Source organism: Corvus moneduloides, chromosome Z (assembly GCF_009650955.1).
Source record: "Corvus moneduloides isolate bCorMon1 chromosome Z, bCorMon1.pri, whole genome shotgun sequence".
Taxonomy (NCBI): Eukaryota; Metazoa; Chordata; class Aves; order Passeriformes; family Corvidae; genus Corvus; species Corvus moneduloides.
This window is the reverse complement of record NC_045511.1, coordinates 23,013,794-23,019,850: the sequence shown is the minus strand read 5'-3', so window position 1 is coordinate 23,019,850 and position 6,057 is coordinate 23,013,794. Positions and strand designations below refer to the sequence as shown.

Genomic DNA, 6,057 nt, shown 5'->3' with positions numbered 1-6,057 from the left:
GTGTGGGACTCCCAGGAGCACTTTTGAAGGCTCCTCCCTTCAGGTCCCAGGGGTGTTTGTTGCCAGGATCAGTCCCGCTGTCACCCTCCAGTTGCTGCTAGGGTGTCTCAGGGCTTTGGGTGGCCCAACAGGACAGCAGCCTTGTACCTCCTGGGTTATACCCATGGGTGCAAGAAAGGTGTGAAACCCCATCACTGTGGAGGTGCTTTCAGAGGGCCCCGTGCACAGGGACCCATGTTCAACAGGCTTTAATCCACTGCAGGGTGAGTGCAGGGTTGGCTGGGCGGCATCCTCAGATATTAAGGAGCTGTTTTGGGTGGTGTTTCAGGTTGTAAAATCCAAGTGCTATGCCTGGAAAGACAGATTGCTGCCACAGCCTGAGCACATCTATTGAATCCAGGCAGCCAGCAAATTCACCATGTGCAATGTGTGTGCCTCTCCACCCCTCTTGTGCTTTCCTGGCCGGACTGGGAATGGCTTGGGCATTGAGGGGAAGTCCTATGGGGAGTGGCTGAAGGAGCTGGAGTGGCTCAGGCTGGAGCAAAGGAGGCTCAGGGGGGACCTTGTGGCTCTCCACAACTCCCTGACAGGAGGGGGCAGCTGGGGGAGGTTGGGCTCTGCTCCCAGGGAGCAGGGACAGGAGGAGAGGACATAGGCTGTACCAGGGAATGTTCACGTTGGACATGAGGAGGAATTTTTTCACACAATGGGTGATTAAAAAATTGGAAGGGGCTGTCCAGGGAGGTGTTGGAGCCCCCATCCCTGGAGGTGTCCAAGGAAGGCCTGGATGTGGTGCTCAGTGCTCTGGGCTGGGGACGAGGTGGGGATCGGGCACAGCTTGGGCTCTATGATCTTGGAGCTCTTTTTCAACCGAAATGATTCTGTGACTCTCTGATTATTGCCTTCTTGAGAGGGAGAGAGGTGATGTGTGTAGGTGGCAGGCGCCTGTTACTTAAAATGAGCCCTGTATGAGTCCCACAGAGCTGGGACTGGCATGAGATGGCACTAAAGCTTCGTCAGAGCCTTTATCATTCTGTCTGTGTCAAACCCCTGGAGTAGGAGTGAATCTCCTGTCCTCCAGGTGGCTTTGCAGGAGTTGTGTAATGATTGCTGGAACGTGGACGTGTAAATCCCTTCTTACAGGTCCCTGAACTTGTGGCAGTGGTTAGAAATTAAAGGCTGTTTTTGTTGAAGGACTGATGAGCTGTGGCTGATGCTGCTCCTTTTATACACCTTTTCCATCCCCTAGTGGGAGGGGTGCAGTGGCCATGGGCAGACTGAGCCAAAGCTCTGCAGAGCACCTAGAAAGGGCGGTGTCTGTGTGTGTTTGGGCTGCAGAGGGGAAGTGCACGTCCACTTGGGAGTTAGCATGGCTTAGAAAGGGCAGTTCTCCTTTGGAAGCCTCAGTGAGCACCACTCCCCGGGAGTTGCCTAATTTAAATCATCTTTGCTCTGTTTTGTCCTATCCATTATTTTCAGCTGTCAACATTAAGTGCCACAAAGACCCTGTAATAGGCTTCTTTCTGCTTCCCTCTAATAATCCCAGAAACAGTCACTGGTCCCTTTGTCTGGGGCTCTGTGATGGCTCTCAGTGTTCAATTTGCCAGAGAGGAACCACTTTGTGGAAGAGTAGGACAATCAATGAGGGAGTGGCTCAAGTGCTGCCATCCTCCCTTTGAAGAGGCAGGAGAGGAGCAAGATGGGATTGTGTTTCGCCCATCATGGTTAATGACTTTTAAGAAAAGCTTCAGTGACAGCTCAACAAAAGTGATCCTGGCTTACAAAAATAGATGCTTGCATTTTATTTGCCCAGGAATTTGTTGGGATTTAAGTGATGCTTGGAGCTGAATGAGAACGGTGAGATCTGCTGTTCAGGTCTGGGTTAGGACTCAGAGTCTGTGTCCATCAGGAGGGTCCAAGCCTTGCGTGTCAAGGCCAGGATGAAGTCCAGCAGAGGTAGGTGTTGCCTGACTTTCTTGGCTTTTTGAAGCATTGGTAGGATACAGTGAAGGGTCTTTAGACTGACATCAGGTCCTCTAAAGGAAGGGTGACAGGTGAAACACCAGGGTCCTGTCAGTGCTGTGGATCCATCCTTGTCAGCCCTGGACTACACAGACATTTCCTGCATGTCCTCAGGGATGCCTGCTTTGGGCTGAGGGGGAGCCAGAAGGCTTCTTGAGGGCTCTTTGGACGCTACAGTCTTTATGTTTTCCTTTGAGGCTGTGTAAAGCATCCCATGCCTAACTCAGCATAGACTGGGGGAACTCTACCCTGGTTTCTTACTCCGCATCTTCTACAGAAGTGGAGGAACAGCAAGTGCCTCCTTTGCATGATATATCTCAAAATATCCAGCATTCCATGTGATTCCATTCTGATCTTGTGCTAAGCTTTCCTTATCTTACTCGTGCTGCTGCCCTCAGCCTTGCCCATCTCCTGCCCCTTGTGCCATCGTTTCTTGCTCCAGGTCTGCCCTCCCAGTCAGACGCCAGTCTTCAAAATTCCCCTTGCCAAGGGATCAGCTCAAGGCAGGTAAAAGTACCCTGGTTGCAACTCAAAGTACCCTAACAGTGCTGCACGGTGGGTTAGAAGACTGTTTCTATTCATTAATCAAGAACTGCTCTGTGACAACCTGTTTCTAGAGATTTTAGGGAGAATAAAGGCATAAAGATGTAGCTTAATGTGTTTTTGAGGAGCTCCTCCATGCCCTGCCTGGGATTCCTTTCTTGTTCAGCCCTCTGGTCCTGGATGTGGAAGATGGAGGGAGACAGGGATGGCTCAGAAAGCGGGTGAAGAAGGCCGATAATTCAGCTTTTCTGTAAGTGCATGAAGAAATAAGCCATTAGGGTGGGAATATAAATAATGAGGAGAAAAGTAACTTTGCCGTTAAGTGTTACAAGTAGAAGTAAGTTTGATTTTTAAATTTGAGCTATGCATGCAGAAGCACAGGATGGTTGCTTCTGAGTCTATTTAATCCTGAAACTAAGTTCTTACAGGGACCATTGTCAGGGGTTGTTTTTGCATCAGTTTTATGTTGACTGGTGCTACATTTCGCCTGCCACCACTCTGCTCAGTCCCTTTGCCTGCTGCTTGACTTTCTTGAGTCCTGCTGGAGTGTCTGATGGGTTTTTGTGGCCTCAAAGCCTTATTCCACTCCGTACTAAGACAGCGGCTTTAGGAATGAGAAATGAGTTTAAAAATGCTATTAAAGAAAAGCTGCTGGTGTAACATGATTTTTGCTCAGTCCCATATGGCTTGGGGTGTCCTAGGATCATTAAAAAAACCCACTTAAAGTGTGCTCTGCCTCACAAATGTCCCACAAATATCCTCTTGATGTTAGCATGGCTACACCTGGGTGCTTTCCATGAAGTCCCAGGTCTGCAATTAGGTGGAGAGCTGAAATCCTAAGGAAAACTGTCATGACAAAATCCAGGCTTGTTTTAGCCCGTTTGGTTGTGGAGAGAAAAGTTGCAAACTGGACCTCTGAGCAATCCCAAAGGAAAAGAAAAGCACTCAATGTGTTTAGAAGAAAAAAACACAAAAAATGATGGAGCTGGAGGTGTTGAAGGCGGTCTCATGGGTTTGGGGTGGCGTGAGCACGCAGCTCTGGCTGGGGCTGGCAGTAAAGCTGAAGCTGTGGTCGAGCAGAGAACTTGCCCTCGGGCTTTTCCTCGGAGTCAGGGAAGGTGGATTGTTTTCCGGCGATGAAATTTCCTATTGAAAAATTGAATGCTTCCTTCTCTCCCTTGTGAATGGGACGCCCGGGAAGCGAAGCACACTGGTTCCACTTACCAGCACAGCCAGGCCAAGTGCTGCAGTCAGTCAGGAATTTATACCTTTTCATATGTACTAGAAAAGATAAAAACTTCCTCTTTTTTTCTTTTTTTCTTTTTTTAAAAATTATTTTATCTTTTTCAATCTATGTAATGAATTCAAAGCAGGAGCCCAGCCAGACTGCTTTTGATTTGTTCCTATATTAATGTTTTATGTCTGAATATGTGCGTGATCACTCAAATTAGTCAAACTCACTATTGCAGTTGAGCCCGAAAAAATGGTCCCAAGCAATGCAGGCTCATTGATAGGGCTTGGAGCACCTCTCCTGTGCAGACAGTCTGGGAGAGCTGGGATTGTTCAGCCTGGAGAAGGCTTTGCAGAGACCTTATTGTGACCTTTCAGTACTTAAAAAGGAGCTTTTAAGAAAAACGAAGGGCAGAGTTTTTAGTAGGGTCTGTTGTGATAGGACAAGGGGTGATGGTTTTAAACTGAAAAAGGGGAGATTCAGACCCCATGTAAGGAAGAAATTTTTTACTGTGAGGGTGGTGAGGCCCTGGCACAGGGTGCCCAGAGCAGCTGTGGCTGCCCCTGGATCCCTGGCAGTGTCCAAGGCCAGGTTGGATGGGGCTTGGAGCAGCCTGGGACAGTGGAAGGTGTCTGGAATCCCATCTCCCCAGACCCTTCCCTGCCTGCATGGGCAGGGTGGATGGCCCAATTTACAGGCAGTGCTGGCTGGAACTGGTGTGAGCTGTGGCTCACATCTGGGCTGCAGATGGGCCCAGAGGCTGCAGCTTTGCATGATGCCTTCTGCAGATACCTGGCAGAGCACAAAGACCTCGTTAAGGCAGCCAGTTTGACTACAGGTGCACACCCCTTCCAGAGCACAATTGACTAAGTGGTGCTGCTCTTAGGACCAGGCTATTGCACCCCCACACTCCTGTTGATATTTAAAGTAAGGGCATACATCTCTGTTATTGTTTGCACCCAGGGTCACCTACAGGCAGAGTCTCTGCTTTCCTACAGGGTTGCACAAAGCCTCAACAGAGCCAAAGCTTGCCTTGCAGTCTGAGACAAGGGGCAGCAGGTAGATCATGGAATCACAGAATCATTTACAATGGAAAAGGCCTCTAAGATCATTAAGCCCAGCCATTCCCAGCACTGCCAAGACCGTCACCAACCCATGTCTCCACACGGCTTTTAAATCCCTCCAGGGATGGGGAATCCACCACTGCCCTGGGCAGCTGTGCCAGGGCTGGACAACCCTTTTCATCAAGGAATTTTCCCCAATATCCCATCTAAAACTGCGCTGGTGCAATTTGAGGCTGTTCCCTCTCATCCTGTCCCTTGTTCCCTGGGAGCAGAGCCCGACCCACCCCTGGCTGCACCCTTCCATCAGGAGGGAGTTGTGGAGAGGGAGAAGGTCTGTCTCCTCGCAGGCTCCTTTTCTCCAGGAGTAACTAGCTGGAGGAGAATGAAAAAATACACAAAGCAGCTTACAGTGTATGGAAATGTTGCAGATAGATCTGTGTGATTGCAGAAGATACCCGTTGTGCAGTTGTGTTACTGGGAGTACACGGTCATTAGGAGTGAGCTGCAGTGGGAACACCTGGAGGGCCAGAGTTAAGGGTGGTTATGCAGCCCAGCCCTGGCTTTTCTTCACTTTGGAGAGCTGCACAGCATAATTTCATCATGAATTTTTATACAGCTAATTGGCATATAGTTTGATATGCAAATAGAACCATATAAATATCAAGAGAAAGACTTAAAGCTTTGCTTTCCACTGTCGTGCTACAATCCTCACTTTTCTGGTCAGTCTAATCTACTCAATTGCTCCTTTCATCATCTTGTGTTTTGTAGACGTGATATCTCTTTCAAAGAACATCTGTCAGACGAATATTAATTAGTTAATTTTTCTGCATGGAATGTAAACACGAGGGTGGAGAACCCAAAGCCCTGAGGATCCGATGAGGTGTGTGGCCAAGAAATTATTTTGGGGTAGTGCAGAGATGTGGCCTGTGCTCAGTCTACAAAGGCAAGAAGCAGATTTCCTACCAGAGACAGTCAGTTTATGCTAAAGACTGAGGTGAAATTCTCTTGATATGGGCACTAGAGCCTGTGTCACAGACACACCGTAGGGATGGCCCTTCCAAACTGAGCTTTCTAAGACAAGGATGCTACTTGCAATGATGCTGAAGTTTAAATTCAGTTTTTAATTAAGAATATTATGTTTAAGTAATTCAAGAATGGAAGAAAGCATGGAGAGAGTCAATATTTTTGTGTTGAAGG

General features: G+C 48.4%; 1 protein-coding gene across 6 annotated transcripts in view; it reads left to right on the top strand.

Moving 5' to 3' along the window:
* Positions 1-6,057, top strand: part of ZBTB7C (zinc finger and BTB domain containing 7C) — a 153,387-nt gene that overhangs the window by 52,335 nt on the left and 94,995 nt on the right. The window lies entirely within an intron of this gene.